This window comes from Pseudorca crassidens, chromosome 2, assembly GCF_039906515.1.
Source record: "Pseudorca crassidens isolate mPseCra1 chromosome 2, mPseCra1.hap1, whole genome shotgun sequence".
In the NCBI taxonomy this organism is placed as follows: Eukaryota; Metazoa; Chordata; class Mammalia; order Artiodactyla; family Delphinidae; genus Pseudorca; species Pseudorca crassidens.
Genome location: NC_090297.1, coordinates 107,092,396 through 107,117,355, shown reverse-complemented (window position 1 = coordinate 107,117,355; position 24,960 = coordinate 107,092,396). Strand labels below are relative to the sequence as shown.

Genomic DNA, 24,960 nt, shown 5'->3' with positions numbered 1-24,960 from the left:
GAATCAATATGAGTCAAGGAAGGGGGAGGGTATATGAAATTGAGAAATTCTGATGAGGATAGTAGTTCAATTAGGCTTAAGTAACTCAGAGGTGCCAAAGGGAGGACACTGGCAGGTCGTCCACAAAGAACAGCCGCCACATTCACGTCACCACTAAACTCTGAAGAATTGTTGGAGCCTCCACACATAGCCAAAAGCGTTTACCTGATTAGTTCGGAACGTCACTAGATTAACCCATCCAGACTAGGTGTTTGATGGCTTTCAGCTATCTGTTCCTCAAGGAAAGGGAAAACTCCCCTTTCTCAGACTTTGTGTGTGTGTTTGTGTGTATGTGCGTGTGTGTGTGTTTCCTCTCTTCTCTTTTCTGGCTCTTTTATAAATCCTGTCTTTTTTAATGACAACATCCTAATAACTGTCTCCCATTTTTATTAGGAACCATGTGAGCTAACTCATTCAAAATCTCTTTACTACTTGAAGTAAGTCAGAAAGAGGAAAACAAATATCATATATCAACGCATATATGTGGAACCTCAAAAATGGTTCATATGAACCGGTTTGCAGGGCAGAAAGAGAGACACAGCTGTAGAGAACAAACATATGGACACCAACGCGGGGAAAGTGGCAAAAGGGTTCGTGGTGGTGGGGTGAATTGGGAAATTGGGATTGACATATATACAATAATATGTATAAAATTACTAATAAGAACCTGCTGTATAAAAAAAATTCAAAAATAATCTCTTTACTACTAATGTTGAAGTATGATTTTCATATTCACATCTCTATACACTGTATTGGTAGCTTTGAAATGTATTCTTGGGTGGAGACTGCCATGGATAGGGAAATTTAGGCCTTTAATTGTTGGAAGATAGGTCCTTCTTAGTCTTTCAATAGTTTCCAGTTAGTATGTGTTTAACAAGCTCATCGTCATTCTCTCTGCGTCTAACGTCGTGGCTTCTCCAAAGGTCCTGTTTCCACTTTCTCCTCTTCTTCTTCTTCATTTCATTAATTAGTTTGGGGAGTTTTGTAGGCCTAACTTTCAAACTTCTTTTCCTTTTGAAATCTTGGAGGTTGAACAAGGAAGGGATGCAAATCTCAGTGAAGTTTCCTCAGTTACCTGTGAGCATGGTGCCAAGGGGAAGGGCTCTGGAGGCAAAGTGCCTGGGTCTGAGTGCTGGCTTTCACTGTCACGGGGGTGAGGCACTGAAAAGGTTAGCTCAGCTTTTCAGTGCCTCAGTGTTCTCATCTGCAACAAGGGGCGGTAAAGTCCTACACTATCTTCCAGGGCTGTTATGTGGACTTAGTAAGTTATTCCACAGTAAACCACTGAGGAACAGTGCTGGTCACTCACTAAAGCTCGAGAAAGCTGCTATTATCCTTATTATGAAGGTTTTTATTTCCTCTTCTAACTATACCAGTGCTGACCTTCAACATTCCCCAGAACAAATTACGATTGTTTAAATGTTTAGCTGACCTCTTCTCCCTCATATTAGTGACCTGCATCTGGAAAGCTGGTTGGTTTGGATGGTCATCTAACTGGTGATCTAAAGGCAGTGGGGCACTGCATCCAGCTTCATCAGATTCTTGGACCCTGGGCAGGCATGACGATTGTTTAGCTCATGGTAGACAATCTCTTGCACATGTATCTATAGCAAGAGCTTTTCATAGATAGACATATCTCAAGCATTAGAAGAAAAGTGCAAGTATGTACCAGTGACCTGTCTCTTTGGTTGTTGTTGTTTGAAGAAATCAGAGGAAGAAAATAGAATTTACCTGGAAGTTGCAGATTTCCTCCTTCAGTTATGACGGGGTGTTTCTAGAAAGGTAGCATTCACGTTGAAAACGACTAAGTCAAGTGTGGATTAAAGGAACTCTGTTTGAAGGCTTTGGAGAAATGCAGCTGGGATCCACAGGATCAGCTCCAGAGAGAAAGAAGCTCACTGGAATGAACCTAATTCTCTCCCTTTTCCCCTTAGGCCCAAAGGGCACTTGCGCGAACCCCCGGCTCCCGCGACTTCTGGGAGCTGAGAAGTCAGCGGGGGCGACCCCTGCACTCGGGGGCAGCTGTGGATCCGAGGACTCTGCGGTCGGTGCGGGAGCCCAAAGGCCGACTGTGGGAGGCTCCGGGGGTCCTCCCTTCGGGGCAGGCTCGGAACCCTAATAGCAGGGCCTCTAGGAAGCCGCAGTCTCCTTGCCTGAGAGGTCTTGGGGCTTCAAGGTTCATTCTTCAGTTTGAAAAGTTGGCGACTAGGATAGTGGTGGCAGGACCTACGGATTTCAGGGATGTGTCACTAGGCTGTAGCATCTGCCGTGTTTCCGTAGTGTAGTGGTTATCACGTTCGCCTCACACGCGAAAGGTCCCCGGTTCGAAACCGGGCGGAAACAAACGTTCTTCCTTTCTGAAACTTTTACCTTCCCTTTCAAAAACTTGAAAATTCAAAATTCCTTGTCACAGGTTTGAAAACTAATAAAGGGAAACGTCACTAAAATGAAGTCGGGAGACCAGAAGTGGGAGCTCTCATGGGGTACCACTCAAGTCCAAAGATAGGAAGTATCGTCAATTACAGACCCAAACAGAAGAAGCATCAATAGGAAAGAATCATGGATTACAGGCCCCAACAGAAAAACATGTACGTTGCATCTCCTGCAAGAAATCAGCAACTTGGCAATGAGAAACCGTCATCACCCTGAATTTTCGCTTTTCCTCAAAGGGCTTGGTTTCAAAACAACCTCCCTCAGCTTTCTCCTCTTTCTCTGTAAAGTAAGGTTCCTTCCTGTCCTTTGTGGGACTTACCTATGGCTTTTGCTATAGCTTGCTTATCCTGAATTGCAATTCTTCCACTATTCCTAAATAAACCCTTTTTGCTGGAAAAAAACAACAAAAAAATCCCCCGAAACTTTTATATATTTTTATATTTATAAAGTTTTTACATTTATTTTGCTTCTTTGTTTTTGGCTGCGTTGGGTCTCCGTTGCCCGGCTATGGCTTTCTCTAGTTGCAGTGATTGGGGCCTACTCTTCATCGTGGTGGCTTCTTTTGTGGCAGAGAATGGGATCTCGGCGTGCAGGCGTCAGTAGTTGTGGCATGAGGGCTCAGTAGTTGTGGCTCACGGGCTCTAGAGCGTAGGCTCAGTGGCTGGGGTGCACGGGCTTAGTTGCACCACAACACATGGGATCTTCCCAGACCAGGGATTGACCCCGTGTCCCCTGCCTTGGCAGGTGGATTCTTAACCAATGTGCAACCAGGGAAGCCCCCAAAAGTATTATTTTTAAAGTCAACACTGGCATTATTCTGCTGGAATGGGGTGCCTTAGAAAAATGTGTATGTCCACCAAAATCACAAAGAAATTTTTGTACCATTTCAGAATATCCTCAACTGGAAACAACTGAAATGTTCAACAGTAGAAATCTATGGAGAGTTATATTCTTACAAGGACTACACACAGAGACAAAGAACTACGTGAAAAATAGGGTTAAATTTCATAGACATAATGTTGAGTGAAAGAAGTCAGACCCATGCCCTTCCAGGCCCCCAACCCCAGAGCACACCCTGTGATCCAATTTATATGAATGTAACAGGCAGAGAGGTTGGGAGGGGTATGTGTGTGATTCCTCTGAGCTCTTGCATGGGAAGAGTCATGAGGAAGCCTTTTGTGGTCTGGTCATTTTCCATACCTTAGTTATTCAGTTTGCTTCATCAGTTATTCACGTTGGTGTACACTGGTAATGGTTTGGGAACTGTACACTCTTTGAACTTTATGCATATTATGCCTCATTTTTAAAAAATTTAATGCCACTTGGTTATTGTTAAAGGGATGTTGATACTTTTTCTTCGGCTTTATCCTGGGCTAGGAGGAAAAGTAGGTTCAAAGTACTTACTGGGATATTTTTGTTGTCCTCAGATTTTTGGCTTCCCTTCCGTATGGCTTTGTGTGTGTGTGTGTGTGTGTGTGTGTGTGTGTTTCCTCTCTTCTCTTTTCTGGCTCTTTTATAAATCCTGTCTTTTTTAATGACAACATCCTAATAACTGTCTCCCATTTTATTAGGAACCATGTGAGTTAACTCATTCAAAATCTCTTTACTAGTTGAAGTAAGTCAGAAAGAGGGAAAGAAATATCGTATATTAACGCATATATGTGGAACCTAGCAAAATGGTACAGATGAACCGGTTTGCAGGGCAGAAAGAGAGACACAGATGTAGAGAACAAACATATGGACACCATCGCGGGGAAAGTGGCAGAGGGGTTCGTGGTGCTGGGGTGAATTGGGAGATTGGGCTTGACATATATACACTAATATGTATAAAATTACTAACAAGAACCTGCTGTATAAAAAATAAACAAAATTCAAAAATAATCTCTTTACCACTAATGTTGAAGTATGATTTTCATGTTCACATCTGTATACACTCTATTGGTAGCTTTGAAATGTATTCTTGGGTGGAGACTGCCATGGAAAAGGAAAGTTTAGGCCTTAAGTTGTTGGAAGATAGGTCCTTCTTAGTCTTTAAATAGACAGTTTCCAGTTAGTATGTGTTTAACAAGCTCATCGTCATTCTCTCTGCGTCTAACGTCGTGGCTTCTCAAAACGTCCCGTTTCCTCTTTCTCCTCTTCCTCTTCTTCATTTCATTAATTAGTTTGGGGAGTTTTGTAGGCCTACCTTTCAAACTTCTTTCCTCTTGAAATCTTGGAGGTTGAACAAGGAAGGGATGCAAATCTCAGTGAAGTTTCCTCAGTTACCCGTGAGCATGGTCGCCAAGGGGAAGGGCTCTGGAGGCAAAGTGCCTGGGTCTGAGCGCAGGCTCTCACTGTCATGGGGGTGAGACCGAGAAAAGGTTAGCTCAGCTTTTCAGTGCCTCAGTGTTCTCATCTGCAACAAGGGGTGGTAAAGTCCTACACTATCTTCCAGGGCTGTTATGTGGACTTAATAAGTTATTCCAGAGTAAAGCACTGAGGAACAGTGCTGGTCACTCAGTAAAGCTCGAGAAAGCTGCTATTATCCTTATTGTGAAGTCTTTTATTTCCCCTTCTAACTGTACCAGAGCTGACCTTCAACATTCCCCAGAACAAATTACGATTGTTTAGCTGACCTCTTCTCCCTCATATAAGTGACCTGCATCTGGAAAACTGGTTGGTGTGGATGGTGATCTAACTGGTGATCTAAAGGCAGTGGGGGACTGGATCCAGCTTCATCAGCTTCTTGGACCCTGGGCAGGCATGACGATTGTTTAGCTCATGGTAGACAATCTCTTGCACATGTTTCTATAGCAAGAGCTTTTCATAGATAGTCAGACATACCTTAAGTATTATAAGAAAAGTGCAAGTATGTACCAGTGACATGTCTTTGGTTGTTGTTGTTTGAAGAAGTCAGAGGAAGAAAATAGAATTTACCTGGAAGTTGTAGATTTCCTCCTTCAGTTATGACGGGGTGTTTGTAGCAAGCTGGCATTCACCCTGAAAACGACTAAGTCAAGTGTGGATTAAAGGAATTCTGTTTGAAGCCTTTGGAGAAATGCAGCTGGGACCCACAGGATCAGCTCCAGAGAGAGAGAAGCTCACTGGAATGAACCTAATTCTCTCCCTTTTCCCCTTAGGCCCAAAGGGCACTTGCGCGAACCCCCGGCTCCCGCGGCTTCTGGGAGCTGAGGAGTCAGCGGGGGCGACCCTGCACTCGGGGGCATAGCTGTGGATCCGAGGACTCTGCGGTCGGTGCGGGAGCCCAAAGGCCGACTGTGGGAGGCTCGGGGGTCCTCCCTTCGGGGCAGGCTCGGAACCCTAAAAGCAGGGCCTCTCGGAAGCCGCAGACTCCTTGCCTGAGAGGTCTTGGGGCTTCAAGGTTCATTCTTCAGTTTAAAAAGTTGGCGAGTAGGGCAGTGCTGGCAGGAACTACGGATTTCAGGGGTGTGTCACTGAGCTGTAGCACACGCCGTGTTTCCGTAGTGTAGTGGTTATCACGTTCGCCTCACACGCGAAAGGTCCCCGGTTCGAAACCGGGCGGAAACAAACGTTCTTCCTTTCTGAAACTTTTACCTTCCCTTTCAAAAAATCGAAACGGCCGAAAGGCAGGGGCTGAGGCAGCGGGCGCAGCTGCATTTTCCATCCCCAAGGTACAGGCCAGGAGTTCTGTTGCTGCCTGAGAGCCTGCTCAGCGCTAGGAGCCAGCCCTCCTTTCTCCGCTCTGAGTCACTGCGGAGTCCAGGCCACAGCCAGCTGACCCAAGTGCGCAAAGGACAAGGCTGACTTCGGCTCATTTTTACATCCGGAAATCCCCTCACCTCCTAAGCAGGCGCCTAAATCTCTTGCACATGTTCACGCGAGTTATGTCTCTGGAAACCAAGGAGTTCATCCCTGGCTTGGCTTCACACAAGTTCATCCCTTCACACTTGGCTTTCCCCCACCTCGCCACACTTACGCAACAGTTTGATTTGCGTGACGGAACAAAAGAGACCGAACCCAACTGTGCACCGGGGACTCGAGCCAAAGACACGGAAATGAACAATGTCAGGCTCCACGAACTGAGCTGGTCGCGGAGGGGAAGGAGCCCGTACCGGTGCCGTTAACCAGGAGAGCCCCCAGAGCCAGAGCAGACATCAGGAAGTGAACGGATCCGCCCATCACCTATTGACACCCCAGTCGGCACCTGACTCAAGAGAAAACCGAGGTTCAGAAAGAGAGCATGACCTTGGCTCGGCAGCACAGAGCACTGAAGCTAGACCAGGACGGACCTTGTGTCCTGTCTCAGAGCCCACAGCGTCGCCCAAGACTGCAGATGTGAAGGGTGATGAGCAGCCGGGCAAGGGCTGGGAGCCTTGCACAGCTGCATTCAGCCCTGGGCTTCTGGGAGATCTCCGTTCCAGCTCTCCGGGTCTCTGAAGTGTAATCTTTACTTTTACAGTTTTCATCTGGAGACTCGAAGTCGCGGCTCCTCAATGGTTCCCTGGTGGTCTAGTGGCTAGGATTCGGCGCTTTCAGCGCTGCGGCCCGGGTTCGATTCCCGGTGAGGGAAGGGTTTTTTTTTTTTTTTCCTTTTTTCCCCCCTTCAGCATCTCCACTGGCAGGAGTCTTCCTCTTCCTGTCCCGACCAGAGCTGTGTTTATTTCAAGGTTCAGATGCAGAAGAGCTTCTGCACTGAGTCCCCAAATGCCGGTGAGTCCTGGATCAGAATCCTTGACATCGCGCAGGCTGGAGGAGGTGAGATGTAATGAACAGCCTGGGCTGGCCAGCTCTCGCCTCGGCTCTTTTCTCCCTGCATGTTACAAACCCGAAGACTTGTTTACAGAGTTTTCATCCCAAGAGCATCGGGGACACGAGTTCATTGAAAACCAAAAGGAAAACTCTTTGAAACATACAAAAAAGTTGCAAGAGTAATAACATCGTATATTCTATACGTAAGTGCACAGTAAACATTTTCCCACGTTGGGTTTCTCACTCTCTCTCCGTATATAAGAATGGCGACACCACATGAGAGTTCCTTGCAGGCATCTCCACTCAAGATTGCTCCTTTCGTTTGGCGTGTCTCTCAAAGCCAGCTTCTGCGGGACTTGTCCTCCAAGACCAGGGGAAGCCTTTGTCCTCGCGGGGACGCCCCCTTGCCCTTTCAGGAACCTGAAATCCGTTCTCTTCAGGCTGTAGAGAAGCTTCAGGAGGAGTTTTATTCAGCTCCCCACGAAGTGCAGGCCAGGCATGTTCTGTGCTAGTAGGAATCCTCCCGGACGGGCTGCCCTCCGGTCTCCTCCCGGTTGCCTTGGCGGGCAGTGGGGTCTTGGGTCAGCCTGAGCGCTGGAACCGCCTACCTGGGGAAAGGCCCTTCAGGGAAGTGCAGCTGCCCCTTGGCTGTTGCCTGGTTCTCTGTGCCCTACAGGGAGCGTAAAGGGTTCTGACAGGACACAAAGGTGACGAATCCTTCCCTGTAGTGAGTTGGAGGATGAGAGGAGCAGATGGGAAATGCGTCAAAGGGAGGGAGAGTATTCTCAAGTGCTTGTCAGAATTGTGTGCATGGGTGGCTGCCCTGTGATAATAGTGCTTAGTGTTGTCTTTTCCTGACCTTGACCCAGTCTCAGGTCCAGTGTGATTAACTGCTCTAAACCGTCCATTCTTCCGAGGCTTTGGAACTGGTATCATTTTCCTGCGAGAAAGGCGGCACATCCTGGGAATTCCTGAGTGTCTACTCCATAGAGAGTCCAGAGGAGTCACGTGCTGCTGTCTGTGGTGCAGTGGGTTAGCGCGTTCGGCTGTTAATCGGAAGGGTTGTGGTTCGAGCCCACCCAGGGACGGTGGGAGAGGTTTTAGAACCAATTCAAGGTTTTCCGCGTTGATTACCATTCCCGGTGTTCCATGCTGATTATTACCTGTACATCTGCTTCCACAAAGTTTACCGAACTGCGTTCGGGGTCCTGTCCACCTCACGACTGCTGCCAGTCTTGGGCCACACTCCCCTTCCCAGCTCTATTGTCTGTCGTCTCTATTGGACTCTATAGTTGCCTAACTTACGGCCTCCTGGAAGAGATCCAGGAATCCACGGTCTGGTGCGATAGTCTTTATTCGGCAAGTCTATATTCTTGGACAAGAAAGTCATATTTTATGTGTCTTAAACTTTTCATCTGTGAATGTTAGTAATTGTTCTATGAATGATGTTAGCAGTGAACTCATCATCATAATTCTCCTCTGCATTATTTTTGATAAAGGGCTTTCTTCCCTGGTTGTGTATTACTTGGTTTCATGGTTTCACGATGATGAATATGCTGCAACCATCATTATTGTACACACACCTCTGACCACTCGTGCAGGTGTTTCCATAGCTTAGAGAACTGGAAGTGCAAGTGCTACCTTTAGTGTTTCTATGCTTCTAATGTTGGTAAATCCTTCAAATTTTCCTTCCACAGAAGTGGGACTGAATCATGTTCTATTTTATTTTCCAGTCTTTCAATGTCCCTTTCTTCATTTAGTTGCCAACACAGCAAACTTTGTATACATCTCTCTAAGATACTCTAACTAATAAAGGGAGCAGTGCCCTCTCGACATAACTAAGGGGAAGGACAACAGAGGGACATTGTGGGCATTACACAGAGATATTCTATTGCATATGTTCAAAAGTTCAACATTCAATATTTTTTAAATCCTCCAATAAATGTAATTGTTTTCTCTGCTGACCTAGTCAACAGGGTCCAGAGAAGACTGCCCAGAATGACCTCTTTGTTAACGTCCTGCCAAGCAACTTATACAAAGAGAAGAATCTCACTGATCCCAGAGGTTTTTTCCTTCTCCCCTTTACTCTTTTATTTATAAATTTTGCTTATACTTTTAATTTGATGAAAACAATCTAATGCCTGTCCTTCCTCGTGTAAAATGGGGAATTAGCATGGGAATAAGTGTTTCTATGTTATTCCTTGTCAGTTTTTTGTTTGTTTGTTTCTGTGTTTTCTGGCTGTGACTATAAAAGTTAGCCCATCTAAGACACATCGTGGGAGCCAACAGAATCCTGCCCCCCCACAGGTTCCTGCTTCAGACTTGGACCCTTAGAGTTATTAGCACATGTTTCCTCTGTTCTGTTAAATCTCATGTGCAGAAATTGAGCATTTTGGCTTTTTCATACTGTGTGGTTACTGGACAAGGATTTTCTCTCTCTCTCTCTCCCTCTCATTTGTGCATCACTAATTTCTCCTCTCAGTGCGGGATTCTGATTTTAATTTTAGGAAGTGAACTTCGGGGATAATCCCTGTTGGGTGGTGGTTTACAGGGATCTATTCCCTGTTAGGTAGACGATGACAGCTAGTCTGGACCATGAGTCTTTTTTGTCTGATGCTTGTCCTGAGGATTCTGGTATTTCCTGGTATGTGACACCGCAACAATGAGAAGCTGTCCACCTCTTGTTTTTCCACTATTATGTAAAAACCACCTGGGCCAAGGCAATCCTTGTCAATAACTGCAAAAGTGTAGGAGCTACAATAAGGATGACCTTAATATGCATTTTTTCCCTCAAGTGGAGCTCCACAGTAATAAGGGGGATTAATACAGGAAGAATATTGAATTTTTAGCATGGAATAGGCAAGTTTCTTTCATTGGTATACCCAAGTTTCTTAAAAACTGAAAAACTTCAAACAAATGTCCTTTAGAAATTGCTTACATCAGACTACAGAAAGCAGAGGAAAGACATTTATATCATTAGAAACAAGCTGCAAAGTCAGCAACGAGCACTTGTGACAACCCTACAACTCAAGATTTAAACCTTCCAGAACTGTAAGCCAGTTCAGTCCTCGATAGAGATGGATGAGGAGCAATGACGTCATGCACAGATACATACCCTGGAGACTCAAAAGCATATCACAGAAGCACTCCGATTTTCACTAATGAGCTTCCTTCAAGAATCTAATGTGGCTGACTTATTTCATTTTGTTTCCCTCACTCTCAGTTGCTGTTAATACATATCGTTGCCTCTGCTTTCACCTTAAATAATGCCCACTAGTTTGATGACTTTTTTCCCCTTTAAATATATTTTCTCAGAAACTAAACAATATACTTTCTCTTCCTGGGAGAGAATAGATAAATCAGGCCTCTAAAATTTTAATTAATTAAAAATTAATTCCCCAATTAATTTCGGGAAAGTAATAACCACTTATATAAATTTAAAATAAGAAAATTAAGAATTTCTGGGAAAAATGCTTAACTACTTATGCTTTCAATGTGGTATTTATATAAGGAAAAATTTTGTTGTTGAACTGGTGACAAGTAACAATAACAGATTTAGCTGTAGATTAAATTAATGGTCTTGATTACTTGGAAGAACAGTGAGAAACGAAATGAAATTGATTACAAAGATGGCCCTTAATACTTTTAAGCAATTTAAATAATTTATACATTTAATATATAATGGCATTTAAAATGTTTGTATCACGTGGTGTGTTTTTATCGAGGTTAGTCAGAAAACTTAGATTGGTTTAATAATTTTTGTCTAAAAACGACTATATATATATTTTCAGGTTATCATATAATGTAGAAAATAATGGTGGTATAGTGTTCTGGTACGTAAGTCTTGCCTTTATTTTGTCTTGAACGTCTGAGTTAAGTTGGACTTCCTAAATTTCCTATACTGGTTGTACCGGTTAAATAAGCAAACATATCCAATAAGTTTTAAACGTCTAAACATTTAAATTTATGTGTTGAAGTATATTAAATATACTAGTCAAGTACATTAAATATACTAATATCTTTAAAGAGGAATGAATACTTGTAATTCTAGAAACCAGACGACTCAATTATTCCACTTACAATTTTTGGTAAATATTTTTAGGTGTCATCTAATATGTGATTCCATATATATGAATATATGATTCCAACATTCTCATGTTCCAACATGTGCCCGCTTAAACTACAAATTCAAGATCTAGAGTTAACTTTAATCCTTTGACTAACATTAAATTGATTTAATTAACGAATCATCTTTGGTTGCCTGCAAATTCTGTCTGTCTTTGTCCTTCCCGTTTGCCCTGATTTCCTGATAGGTTGGCTGACAACAGCGCTTTCGCTGGGGAATGCTGTTGTTTTCTGGGTTCACATATATTTCTATATTTTGTAGGTTTGTGGCTGCTGCTGTGGCTATTCTTATGTGTCCGCTTGACAAAAGTTCAGTAGCGTGGCTTGTGTTTTCACTGCTCTGACACGGCAGAATCATAACCTTAATGCTGCGCACTGCACAGCCTCTGAAACCTTCTCAATCGCCTCCTTGCTTCTCGTTACACATTCATTTTTGCATGGCCCTTGCTTTTTATCACAGCAAGCACCAAAATCCAGCTTTGCACAGAAATGATATCATTGAAAAGATTGTAGGATAATCTAATGTTGGCAGATTTTACTATGTAAATTACACCTCAATAAAGCTTACTTTTAACAAAAAAGGGCAAACACAACCAAATGTTGACAGGATGGAGAGCACTGGAAATTCTTATTCATTTCTGGAAAGGGTATTAAAAAGTTCAACAGGTTGGAAGAAAATTTGGCAGCATCAGCTGAGGGTCATCCATACACAGTTACATGCTGTGGCCCAGATATCGCACTTTTAGCTGTGCTACACCTTTGACCTGTGCTCTCCAATATGATAGGGACAAGCCACATGTAGCTACTGAACACTTGAAAGTTGCTAGGGCCACAGGGTGTAAGGATACTAGTCTGATGTAGTAAGTCTCCTAAAATATTAAAGTAGATTAAACTAGAAAATTCAAAATTCCTTGTGACGGGTTTGAAAACTAATAAAGGGAAACGTCACTAAAATGAAGTCGGGAGACCAGAAGTGGGAGCTCTCACGGGGTACCACTCAAGTTCAAAGACAGGAAGTATCATCAATTATAGACCCAAACAGAAGAAGCATCAATAGGAAAGAATCATGGATTACAGGCCCCAACAGAAAAACATGTACGTTGCATCTCCTGCAAGAAATCAGCAACTTGGCAATGAGAAACCGTCATCACCCTGAACTTTCACTTTTCTCTAATGGGCTTAGGTTCACAACAACCTCCCTCAGCTTCCTCCTCTTTCTCTGTAAGTAAGGTTCCTTCCTGTCCTTTGTTTGTGGGACTTGCCTATGGCTTTTGCTATAGCTTGCTTGTCCTGAATTGCAATTCTTCCGCTATTCCTGAATAAACTGTTTTTGCTGGAGAAAAAAGAAAAAAAACCCACTTTTATATATTTATAAATTTTTTACATTTATTTTGCTTATTTGTTTTGAGCTGCGTTGGGTCTCCGTTGCTGGGCAAGGGCTTTCTCTAGTTGCAGTGACTGGGGCCTACCTTTCATCGTGGTGGCTTCTCTTGTTGCTTCTCTTGTTGCTTCTCTTGTTGCTTCTCTTTTTGCCTGTCGGCACGCAGGAATCAGTAGCTGTGGAATGAGGGCTCAGTAGTTGTGTCTTACGGGCTCTAGAGTGTAGGCTCAGTAGCTGGGGTGCACGGGCTTAGTTGCACCACAACACGTGGGATCTTCCCGGACCAGGGCTCGACCCCGTGGCCCCTGCCTTGGCAGGCGGATTCTTAACCAATGCTCAACCAGGGAAGCCCCCAAAAGTATTATTTTTAAAGTCAACACTGGCATTATTCTGCTGGAATGGGGTGCCTTAGAAAAATGTGTATGTTCAACCAAAGTCACAAAAAAATGTTCGTACGATTTCAGAATATCCTCAACTGGAAACAACTGAAATGTCCAACAGTAGAAATCTACGGAGAGTTATATTCTTACAAGGACTACACACAGAGACAAAGAACTACGTGAAAAATAGGGTTAAATTTCATAGACATAATGTTGAGTGAAAGAAGTCAGACCCATGCCCCTCCAGGCCCCCAAACCCAGTGCACACCCTGTGAACCAATTTATGTGAAAGTAACAGGCAGAGAGGTTGGGAGGGGTATGTGCGTGATTCCTCTGAGCTCTTGCATGGGAAGAGTCATGAGGAACCTTTTGTGGTCTGGTCGTTTTCCATACCTTAGTTATTCAGGTTGCTTCATCAGTTATTCACGTTGCTGTACACTGGTAATGGTTTGGGAACTGTAAACTCTTTGTACTTTATGCATATTATGCCTCAGTTTTAAAAAATTTAATGCCACTTGGTTATTGTTAAAGTGATGTTGACACTTTTTCTTCTGCTTTGTCCTGGGCTAGGAGGAAAAGTAAGTTCAAAGTAGTTACTGGGATATTTTTGCTGTCCTCAGATTTCTGGCTTCCCTTCAGTATCGAATATATGAGTACTTACTTATATGTTGCTCACAACCATGACCCTAAGCTGACATTCCACCGTTCATACTGTGGCAAAGAGAGAAGCAAGAGTTCATGATCAAATCTTGCTCTGTTAAGAATCAATATGAGTCAAGGAAGGGGGAGGGTATATGAAATTGAGAAATTCTGATGAGGAAAGTAGTTCAATTAGGCTTAAGTAACTCAGAGGTGCCAAAGGGAGGACACTGGCAGGTCGTCCACAAAGAAAAGCCGCCACATTCATGTCACCACTAAACTCTGAAGAATTTTTGGAGCCTCCACACATAGCCAAAAGCGTTTACCTGATTAGTTAGTCATCTTCACCAAATTTACCTATCCGGACTAGCTGTTTGATTGTTTTCAGCTTATTTGTTTACCAAGTGTTCTTGGCCTTTCTTAATCAATAGAAATTGATAACAGGCCAGACAAGGAATTCAGGCAAGGCTTTACTGCCATCCCTGATGCAGGAAAACAAATAACAGGTTCCCTTGCTTGGAGGTGGGGGCCGGGGGCAGCGGCCAGCTGGTTCCTTATATGGGGCCAGGATAGGGGTGGGTTCCGGGGTTGGGCTGGGCTGTGGCTTAGGTTTGCCCATCCATTTGGTGGTGTTGTGTGCAGGGGGCATGTGCAGTTCCCTATTTTTGCTACCAGCTCTTCAGAGATGGCAGTTAGGTTTTTGGTCTTTTTGTATCTTGTTGTTCATAATTCTTACCAACGGAGCATGCACGCAGTTATTTTTAGTCTCATATAGTTTCTTTGTATTTTGTTGAAGAAGGAAACGTTTTGATCTCGAGGAGATAGCAGCCAGTGGTGGCTTGAATTGAGATCTTTGTTTCCTGCTCAGGAATTGAACGTGGCTGGCCTGGGTGAAAAGCAAGAATCCTAGCCACCAGTCCACAAGGGGCTAGGGCTAGAAGCAAAGTTGCCCTGGCTCTTGCCCGTATTGAAAAATGAATTTTTCAAGGAGGCAAAAACTGTAAAAACAGGCTCAAAGTTTATTATTAGAGCCACAGCACAAGTGGGAGGGCACACAGAGAAACAGTTTAAGACGGAAGCAAGGCAGAGATACACACCCGGAGATAAAGGGTGTGGCCATCCTCCCTAATGAGGAAGAGCGCACCAGAGAGGTGATTCAAATCACTTATATAGGGCATTTCTTCTGGGTCTTTGTTTACCTTTAGCCAATTATCTCGATTCTTTTTCACACCTAACCTGTCCTAGCGCCCTTCCCGACATGCGTGTGCATCTTTTTGCCAAGATAGATTCTGGCCCAGAGGCCTACGGGGAGGTTGACATCACCTATTATGGGGTGGCTCCCTCCCTCCCTTTTGACCCCAGAGGAACCTTTCTGAGCATGTATAGTTTGGGAGGTCTCCTTGACCTCAAGAATAAGAAATATGTGGTCTCTTGATATTCTATCCAAGTAGGACTCAGCTCCACCTTGCTGCTGCTATTAGCTTTACCTTGGAGTATCTGTCCACAGGGGACGGATTCCAACTGCTCAGCCTGGGGCCCATCTATCTTTGCCCCAGTTTGTCCAGGTGCAAACACTGCAGGAAAGGGTCCCAGGTCCCAGCCTGTCTCAGTAAGACAGAGGGTAGTAGATAGATGTTAAGATCTGTTCGAAGATAGAATCAAAACAACACCTGAAAATGGAAATAAAATGAATGAAATTTCCGATGAATGAAATTGAACTTTCAAGATGGAATAGAGTTCACCGCCAGTCATAATGGTTAATGCGTTTTACTAGACGTACACACAATAGTACATCACAAAGACAACTGGATTTGAAAGGAACCGGTTTCCCCTGGACTCCTAAATGTTCTCTATTCTGCGCATTGAAAGCCGTTACAGTTCAAAAAGGTGCTCAGGCTTCAGCAGGCCGCCAGACAGGTGCTCGGCAGGACAGAGGTTATGCAGCCAGCCACCCGCGCACGGCCCCAACGGGTGGGGGCGGGTGGGGGCGGGTGGGAGGAAAAGAGCGAGCGGTCGACGTCACTTCCCCCAGAGGGCGCCCGCCCTCTGGTAGGCTTGTCTGGACGGCGTGGGAGGAGGGAGGCGCGGAGTAGGGCGGGGCGTGGGCTGGAGGAGAGCGGTAATTCCCGTTGGCTTGACGGATGGGGCGTGTCGTATGTAGATATCTCAGCACAGGGTCTGCTGGTTCGTGATCTGGTGGTGAAAGACGACATGATCTCCCGTAGTGTGGAAGCGAATCGAGGGCTGTTGGTTGCAAGTGCATGGATCAGCTGTCTGGAAGGGGCAGGAAGGCTCGGGGCTGCGGGGAGGAAAGTGACCGTGTCTGTACAGTATAGGGCGCCTGAGGGTGTGTCAGGGCAGAAGATGGTAAACTCATACTTACCTGGCAGAGAAGTTACCATGATCACGAAGGTGGTTTCCTCAGGATAAGGCTTATCCATTGCACTTCGGATTTGCTGACTCTCTGCGATTTCCCCAAATGTGAGAAAGTCGACTGCAAAATTTATGGGGGTGAGGGGCTGCGTTCGCGCTTTCCCCTGCTTATTTTTATATATTAAAAACAGTGTTAGTTTTAGTGGCTTTGGCAGTAGTTGCCGTTGTAATTGCGATTTTTTATCACATAAGATCACCGAGGGTTAACTGTGTGTTTTCAGGTATGACAATTGAAGTACGTGTGTGGAGTATTACTGATTTTTCAGAAATACCTTTTCATTTTATTACTGCAGGAAGATTACTTGTTGTTAGGTAAAATTGAACGAGCCAGGTCAGTGATTGTCAAGGTAGAGGAGAGAGAGCTGCAGATCATTGAAATGCGATTAACAGCCGTGAGTGGAAAGATTCGGTTTTTCTACGAATCTGTGTTCTGTTTCTGGAAGGCAGTAAAGCGCACAGATGCCTGGTAATGCAACGTTTCGCGGCGTGGAAGTTGGAAAAGCGTTTTCGTTCTTGTATGTATGCCGAGTTATTTGTTTTTCTTTTCAGTTTCACTGTGCTTCCTTATTATACCTTAGAATTTAGAAAATTTCAGTTGTTTTACGTTTGTGTCTGGGAATTATTGTTCTTTATCACACAGACTTGTGTGAGATCAGATGCAAGAAAGTTTTTGCAGGATCCTGAGCAGATGCTTCAGGAAACTCAAGGAAGAAATGAAGTTCTCAAGAAAAGAAAAATTGGAGTTCTCGTCGGTCTGTTACTACTTCTAATGTCCAAAGTCTAAAAATTGGAGTGTTACTGCTGTTGGCCGAGAAGAGTGTTTTGTTACTGCTGTTTGCCAGAAGCTAAACACCTTGCTGGGTCAAGGATCCAGAGCAGTAGGAAGAAATGTGAGAGGAGCTCTAGGTTGTTGCAAGCCTGCCTGTTATCAGCTGACAAATTGCATGTGCAAGTAGTAAAAAGCGCTGGTGACTTCTCTAACCTTTTCAGGGTCCAAATGAATGTGGTAGCCACTTCCTTTTCCGTTTTCAAAGTCTCAGCTGATGTCGTCCTATGGTCGAAGTTAACCCAGAACTATGCAGAGAAGGGAGTTCTGGGAGATTTTTTTCTAGCCTAGTAATATTGACACGAATCTTCCACAATACATCTTCTGCACTTGACATCCATATATATGGAGACATCTATATTTATATATCTTTTCCTTTTCCTCCTTTGGTAGCCATTCTTAACTTTCAAACAAAGCCAATAACAAAATTATGCTTACCTCAAACAGTGAAAACATGCCAATCTTTCCACAGAAGAGGGTAAAGTTTGAATGTTTTTTGTTCTTCCAGCAGAGTCACATTCTTTTTACCTTAGATATGCTGTAATAAATACTGCAATTAAAAGTTAACTCCTAGCAACAGATTTTGTTAGCTGGTAGTGGGATGAAAGAGGAAAAGAGAAAAATATTGGTTGATACATATAAAACTATTAGTAATATAATAAGGAAATATTCATACCTGTTATGGACCTCCTTTCTGCAACTGTCAGTGATATCTATAACAACTGTCTTCTTAGCTACTATCAACAAATAAAATTCAGCCAGATAAATGTGAACATCTAGTTGTCTTTATTCAACGATTTAGGGACTGCTGTCATTATCAGGGGCGGAGTTGTTCTCTGCTGTTGACTGTTTGGGCACCACTAGTGATTGTAGCTAGATTAGCCATGATGAGCGGAACCCACGTTGCTGAACCACACATAAAATGCAACCCTGCTTTAAAGTCTGCTAAATCCAACACCTGAGACATCTTGGAGTTCGTTTCTTTTACCTGCTTTGTTTTCCTTTTTAAGAATATGTATTGAACGGGTCACATTTTTCTGTTTCTTTGCGTGTTTAGTATTTTTTATAGTTTACTGGACACTTTGAATGATGCAATGTAGAGACTCTGGATTCTGATATCTTCCTCCAAAGAGTATCAACATTTGTTCTACTACGCACTTTGATTGCTGGCCAGTGACCTTGAACTTGTGTAGGACTGGATTAATGGTTTCTCAGTAGATCTGAGGAAAGTCCAGGGTGTTTCCCAAAGCCCTCTTTGGTGTGACTCAATGTCCAAACCCTGCTCATCTTGTCAGGTCTTGGTTTTATCCTTTTTTAGGGAGGATCAAGAGTAGGCCTCACACTAGGTTGTGGTCTTTACTCCTAAAGCAGCCTTTCTGGAGTATCAACTGGATGCTCAGGGTGGTAAAGAGTCATTAACAAAGCCTGAATTCCAATGTTGCCAGCAGAGACTTCTAAGATCTCTGTTCTGTTTTCCATCCTGTAGCATCTGTTGTCCGGTAAGCCTTGGTAGTAGCTCTCCACACGTGAGCAGCCCAGCACTCAGCAAATGACTGGCAGGAGACCCAGTATGGATTTCTGAAAACTAGCCTGTAAACTGTCTTCTCCTTTCTGGTTCTCTGCAGATTCCAGTTGCTTCAGCTGTCCTCTGATATCTACCTTAGCTCGGTGTGAACACCATGCTCTCCTGGGATTCCAGCTTGCTATATACCACCATCAGGTCATTTCCGCAACCCTCTCTCAGGCAATCATAGTCTTGCACTGCCTCTGTCCAGTGTCTATAACAGGTGCTTCACATATTTTGTCCATTTTTATAGTTGTTTACAGCAAGAAGACTAAACTGGTGGCATTACTATACTATAGCTGTAGGTGGAAGTCCTGGATTCTTTTCAGTGACTTAAAATTAAGTTTTAATCGCACGCATTACTGATGTCTAAATAATTTGAACACTGTTTTCCACATTTAAAATGACCTGGTCCAAGGGTTTTGTTTTTACTTTATTAACAAGTACAACTAAACCAATCTAGGCTTGCTGGATTCACTTTCAGCATGGTGACCCCCCAGCACCACAAGGACATCTGCACTGAGGATCCTGTTCTTTGGCTATATTCCAATGCTTTGACTATATGCCACTCCAAAGTATGCCAATTTGGCATAAGAATTATTTTGAGCTAAAGGCATTTGGAAAACAGCAAGTACAATCATTCTTGTCACCAGAGACAGGAAGTCAAGGCCGAGAGAAATCCACACAGACTTTGTTTAAATAACTTGTATCTTCCTTTAGTCTTCCAATGTGTTTTACTTTTCCATAATCACTTCTCTTTGTTCAACCTAGTATATAAATACTTAGGCCTAGCCACTTCTTTGGGTTTTCATTTTCCTATTGGAGCTCCCATGTACATGTGAAAATCTGGATGCTTTCCTCCTCTTAATCTGTCTTATGTCAATCTAATTCTCAGGCCTAGCTGGAGACCCTAAGAGGGTTGAGGTGAAGTTTGCCTCCCCTACAGGCTGTCCTAGGACCACAAAAGAAAGGATTAGTAAAAGACTATCTGTAAGGGGCCAGAACTGGTCCTGGTAGAGGGGACTTGGTGTAGGCTTGGTAGACCTCATAGGAAATGCTAGAATTCCCAGAATCATATGGGTGGAAGGGTGAGAGGCTACCTTAAAAGACAATGGTTGCCTGGGGAAGCCCAGAGAGACCAGCTGTCATATAACTGGGGACCAGTGAATACATTTCTCCTTTGAATCCATCTCTTTCCTCCCCTTTCCTCTTCCTCCTCCCAGTTCTGCCGTTCTTCCCTCTGAGTCTTCCTTCCCATTTCTACCCTGCCTGTGTTTAGGCTGCACCCGGGGCCTGGGTCTTCGTTCCACCAATGTCTCTCTCCATGTGTTTGGGTTTTTAATCTTTCTTCTACCAAGAACTCCTCTGGTGATCTGCTGAAACCTGCACACCCTTCTCAGAATAATGAATTTTTTAATTAAAAAAGATATTTATCGAACATCTCCTATTTATATCCACTATTCTAGGTCCTGGGGTGAGAATAATGAATTTTAATATGTTGAATCAAATACAGTTTTCTTTGTGAGGCTTCCCCAGTCTGATAGAATGAGCAGGAAGGCTGAGCTTACACAATCAACCTCCCATGCCTCGACCCAAGATGACCCTAGAGTTGAGGTGGTGAAAAATAAGAGATCTTGGGTTCCGCCGGTCTCAGAGGAATTAAAACTACTGGACATCACTATTCTATACTAACCAAACTGAGACAAAGTAGTGGTTCCTGGGACGGAGTTCCAAGGAGAAGGACCACGCGCCCTCTCGTGGCCACTGCGGGGAGCAGTACAGCCCTGCAACTGCGGATACTAATCCAAAAAAAAACCAAATAAAACGCACTGGAAGCTGGGCTATGCTCAGGCCTTTGAAATTAGAAGTCGTGCACGCTACAAACTGAGCTAGCAGGAAGACGAAAAGCCGTGAGCTTCTCTTCTCCCTACCAGCTTGGTATCAGTTGCCCAAATGGAAAATGTCTGCGCCAAGACTGAAGGCAACCACGGCGAGTTGCTGATGAGGAAATAGGTTTGTAGAGAGTTTAATGGATTTCCTCCGGCCCAGGGCTCATCGGCAGTAAGTCACGGACCGGGCCTACGATCGTCCTACTTCCGACTTCAAGGAGGAACCGGGGTAGTGGGTAGAAACTGCTGCGCAGAGGTGGAGTCGGGTTGAGGGAGCGACTCCGCCCTCCTCTGGGACTTTTACAACGGCCTCTCCCTGTGCTCATTTCCGCTCAGATGGAACCCCAGACTTCAATGGAAAGGACGTCCAGGATAAAAGGGTCTTTTCCAATTCATCCCAAGAGGTCCCACCGAGGTTTACCGGATCCACCTCCTTAGTCCACTGGAATTTTCTAACTTTCCACAACAATCGTGAATGCTTTTCTCCAAGGTCTTCAGTCACAAGGGAGAATTCAGGCAGCGCCAAGTGCACTTTCGGTGCTTCAGCCCTGCTCATCCTCCACCTCTTCTGTGGGGCTGTTGGGGAAATAAGAAATCGAGACTCAAAGGAGCACGTATGTTGACCAACTGAGTATTAGCTAAGTTTATTATTGAGAAAAAAAAACCTCAGAGTGCATGCTTGCAGGTAGCCCGCACATGACTACAAAGCTATTGTGGACTTCCAGCTCTATTTATGTGGGATTAAAGCTACAGTTGTCATCATCCTACCTTTAGTAAACAGTCAGCATTACTCAGTCTGCTCCAGGAATGAGATTAAGCTTACTCAGACGTTCTGTTCTTCAGAATTTTTATCAGTATCTCTCTACGGTTGCTTCTGACAGTGCATCTACCCGACAGTACAAGTGGTTGGATAACATTCTTCAGCATTCCTCCGCAAGGCACAGGGCGCAGGGGAAGGGGGAGAGGAGGCGCGCAGCCGACTCCCGGCCTCGGAGGGCTGGGGCGGAGTCGGAGTCCTGTCTCACCCTCCAGCGGTGAGCAGGGGATTGTGCGCCCCCTACGGCGCGGGGCCGGGGGCGCCTCGCCACCTGCTCCGAGGTCTGGACTCCGGTGACATCTCACGGCGTTGCGGTCTTTAACCAAGCATTTCAAAGAGGAACCTCAGTCATTCGGATTCGAGAGCATCCAACAGTACACAATCATGGTCAGCGCGGTGGCCGACAAAGAGGAGGCAGGGGGAGGGTAATCAAAGTTATTTAACGAAAATAGGCATTTTCCGTTTTCTTTTCGCCTTTTCCTTCAGTGGCCAGAGCACTAGCTCGCTCTCTCCCCGTCCGTCACTGGGTTGCCTCCACTCCCACTCGCTTTCTTCTCCTCTTCTTCAGCTTTCCCTATTCAACCCCTCAGGACGGACGACCCCAGACCGAGGCTGAGTCGCAGTCCAGGGTGGGGAACTCAGCTCGGTCCCGGGGCGCACGTGTCCAAAGTCAAGACTTTTGCCTTGTTCTCAGTCAGCTGCGGGAATAAAAGCGCCTCCGGCTTTGAGAAACCTTTCCAGCCTTCCGTTTCCGGAGTTACTCGTAGGCCTAAAAGCTTACAGCACACACTGGAATTCTTGGTTGCCTAGGACCCTGCGGCAGAATGCATCCTTCACCGGGCATTTATTGAGTGCCTACTAGGTGCGAGGCCCTGCCCTGGAGGGCGGGCTGCATCGCGAGCAGTTCTGAGGTCTTGCCGGTCGGAGTCCACATCTAGAGAGAGGCGCAGAACGTGGGCAGCGCAGTGGGGGCACAGCTGGTTCGTGTCCTTCGCACGCGCGCCCACAGGGGACTCACGGCGAGCGAAGCTAAGAAGGGTAACGTGGCCTTCAGCCCGGGAGGCTGCGGTCGTCACCTGGAGCCGGGCGGCTGTTGAGGCGGGGAGCAGGTGGGAAGGCCATTGATCTGGCGTTCGGCAGTCAGAGTCCCCTAGCTGACTCCCAAACGTTCTATCGATGTCCAAACGTGCCCGATGACACCAACTCTTGGCTTCAATGTCTCCCGCGCGCACCCTCGGCTTCCGGAATATGAGAATCTAAGGATGTCCCCAGCCAGAGGTTGAAAAGCAATTTCTTGAATCAGGAAACGAGTTATGGGGAATGTGCTCTCATGTCTCTGTAGCGCAATCGGTTAGCGCGTTCGGCTGTTAACCGAAAGGTTGGTGGTTCAAGCCCACCCAGGGACGTCACCTTTTGCTTCATCGAAGTCCTTGCTAGCTACTTGCAACTTTAGGTTATCTATTCACTTTACAGCCTCTCACAGTTCTGGAGGCTGTAAAGTCCAAGATCAAGGTGCCGACAGAATTCAGTTCTTGTTGAGGGCCTCCTCCCCAGCTTGCAGAAGACCTTGTCACAGCATCCTCACATGGCAGAGAAAGGAAACTCTGGTGTCTCTTCTGTTTTTATAAGTACTAATCCCAGCATGGGGGCTTCATCTTCATGAACTCATTTAAACCTAATTACCTCCCAAAGGCTCCACCTCCTAATACCATTACATTGGGGAGTTAGGGCTTCAACATAGGAATTTGGGACGGACAACAACATTCAGTGCAGAATAGGTGGTAACACAGAGAGACATTCCTCAAGTGTCTAAAATGCCTTTATGGTGACCGGATTGCACAGACTTAACAGTCACATGAAGGTGGGAGAGAACTTGTCCAGCAGTTCTTTTCTTTCTTCCTGGAGGCACTGTGTGTGTGTGTGTGTGTGTGTGTGTGTGTGTGTGTGTGTGTGTGTGAATAGAAAAATCAAGGGATTATAGAAAGGTACATACATTGAGAAAATTCTCACCTCCACTACTCAAGCTCCCAGTTCCCAAAGGCCAAATAATACCAACCTGGTGGTTTTTAATAAACAATTTTATTTTTAATAAAATAAAATAATTTTATTTTCAATAAAGTCAACCGGCATGACTTTATTATTTTTATAACAAAGTAGTCACCTACTTTATAAGTATATATTAAAAACCTCAGACAAACCCAGCTGTAACTCAGACTTGACTATAGGAGGCTGAAGCCACAAGGCAGGCCATTAACCACACTCACAGCCTTTCCTCTGGGAGCTTGGGCAAGTAGCAATCTCTGTGAACTTAAAGCATCATGATCCAGAGGTTCCGAAGGATTTTCTTTTGCTTCTTTCTTCCATTGTCTGCTTGTCTGATCTGAGCTAGAAATTCACAGATATTAATCCAACAAACAAAAACGAAAAGAAAGAAACTAAAACCCCTGCATTTTGAAATTTCATTCACATTACCAGCATTTTTGTGGAAAAGAGACTCTAGCTATGGTATGAAAAACATATACCAGTTATAGAACTTTGCTTTAATGAAGTTGGAAAGCTCTGACAAGAAAATAAGGTTCTGACAAACAATGATTGGAAGAAAATTTAACCTAGGGTTTAAAATGATCAGAGGGAAAAAAGATGGAATCAAATACATACATACATATCTCCAGTCCAGATATCATACAGGTCTAAAGACAACAAACAGATGTCAAATAAATGAAAGAATTCAGGAAATACAAAACCTTTTTTGAAAAACCTAGTTGACACTAAAGCTCACCTCATAATGAGATGCTTTCACAATTAAAATCTCAGGAATAGAACTATGCAACACAAAGCATGAACCCTAATGGAAACTATGCACTTTAGTTAATAATAATGAATCAATATTGGTTCATCAATTGTAACAAATGTACCACACCAATGCAAGATGTTAATAACAGGGGAAGCAGTGTGGGTGGAGGAGAGGGAGTATATGGGATTTTTTTTTTAATCACAAGAATGAAAATTGCTGAGTATTTTGCGTTTGTCCCTCCAGATACATTCTCAACATTTTCCACCCTATTATATGCCCCAGAAAGTTAATCTTTTTGAACTGTGCAAAAGGGCTCCTCTACCCACCGACTTCTTGCTGGCTACAGCCAATGGGATTCACTGACTGGGAATGGGAGTGTAGGAGGAATATGAGGTCAGGGTAATTATTTCCTGCAGGTTGGCAGTAGCTGTGTTCTCCGCCACCCCCCAAGACCACAGTTATTGTTTAGTGGCACTCTACTACAGTTACAGCCTTACCTACAACTATCACTTTCCCAGGTTCCAGGAACAGCTCTCTCCCCTTGCCCAATCAGGTCTAGTAATTGCTCTCCACTGTTGCTAGGCCTGGGATGTTGCACCATCTGTTTAGTGGCTACATCCTCCTCTTAGAGCCCAGGGTTCCTGAGTTGGGAGGTCCCAGGAAACCCTCTCAATCCTCAGCAGGTCTGGGTTTCAGAGAGCCTCGGGGAATGTGCCACAAAGTTATCTGGGAGCTCATTGCATCTCTGTTCAGCTCATAAGCAGAATAATTACACCTTTCTTCCTTCAAAAAATACCCCAAAAAATTTTCAAAAAATTTTTAGTCTTGTAGGGAAAATCCTTTCTAAGCATGACAAAACTCAAAATCCCTAAGGAAAAAGTTTAATACATTTAGCTACATAAAAAGTTTAAGAATTTGTTTAACAAAAAA

The 24,960-nt window shown here is 44.5% G+C and overlaps 1 long non-coding RNA gene and 4 other non-coding genes across 5 annotated transcripts; 4 read left to right on the top strand and 1 right to left on the bottom strand.

Moving 5' to 3' along the window:
• The first annotated feature begins 2,309 nt into the window (after positions 1 to 2,309).
• Positions 2,310 to 2,382, top strand: TRNAV-CAC (transfer RNA valine (anticodon CAC)). Its single transcript has one exon. It is a non-coding gene; the product is annotated as a tRNA-Val (tRNA).
• A 3,545-nt stretch (positions 2,383 to 5,927) lies between these two features.
• Positions 5,928 to 6,000, top strand: TRNAV-CAC (transfer RNA valine (anticodon CAC)). The gene has a single exon. It is a non-coding gene; the product is annotated as a tRNA-Val (tRNA).
• A 10,082-nt stretch (positions 6,001 to 16,082) lies between these two features.
• On the top strand, positions 16,083 to 16,247 carry LOC137220341 (U1 spliceosomal RNA). Its single transcript, XR_010941643.1, has one exon. It is a non-coding gene; the product is annotated as a U1 spliceosomal RNA (small nuclear RNA).
• A 1,482-nt stretch (positions 16,248 to 17,729) lies between these two features.
• On the bottom strand, positions 17,730 to 23,167 carry LOC137219261 (uncharacterized). The gene is made up of 2 exons (XR_010941043.1): positions 21,188 to 23,167; positions 17,730 to 20,995 (listed from the first exon to the last, which is right to left on the bottom strand). It is a non-coding gene; the product is annotated as an uncharacterized lncRNA (long non-coding RNA).
• On the top strand, positions 22,569 to 22,642 carry TRNAN-GUU (transfer RNA asparagine (anticodon GUU)). The gene has a single exon. It is a non-coding gene; the product is annotated as a tRNA-Asn (tRNA).
• Positions 23,168 to 24,960: the final 1,793 nt, after the last annotated feature.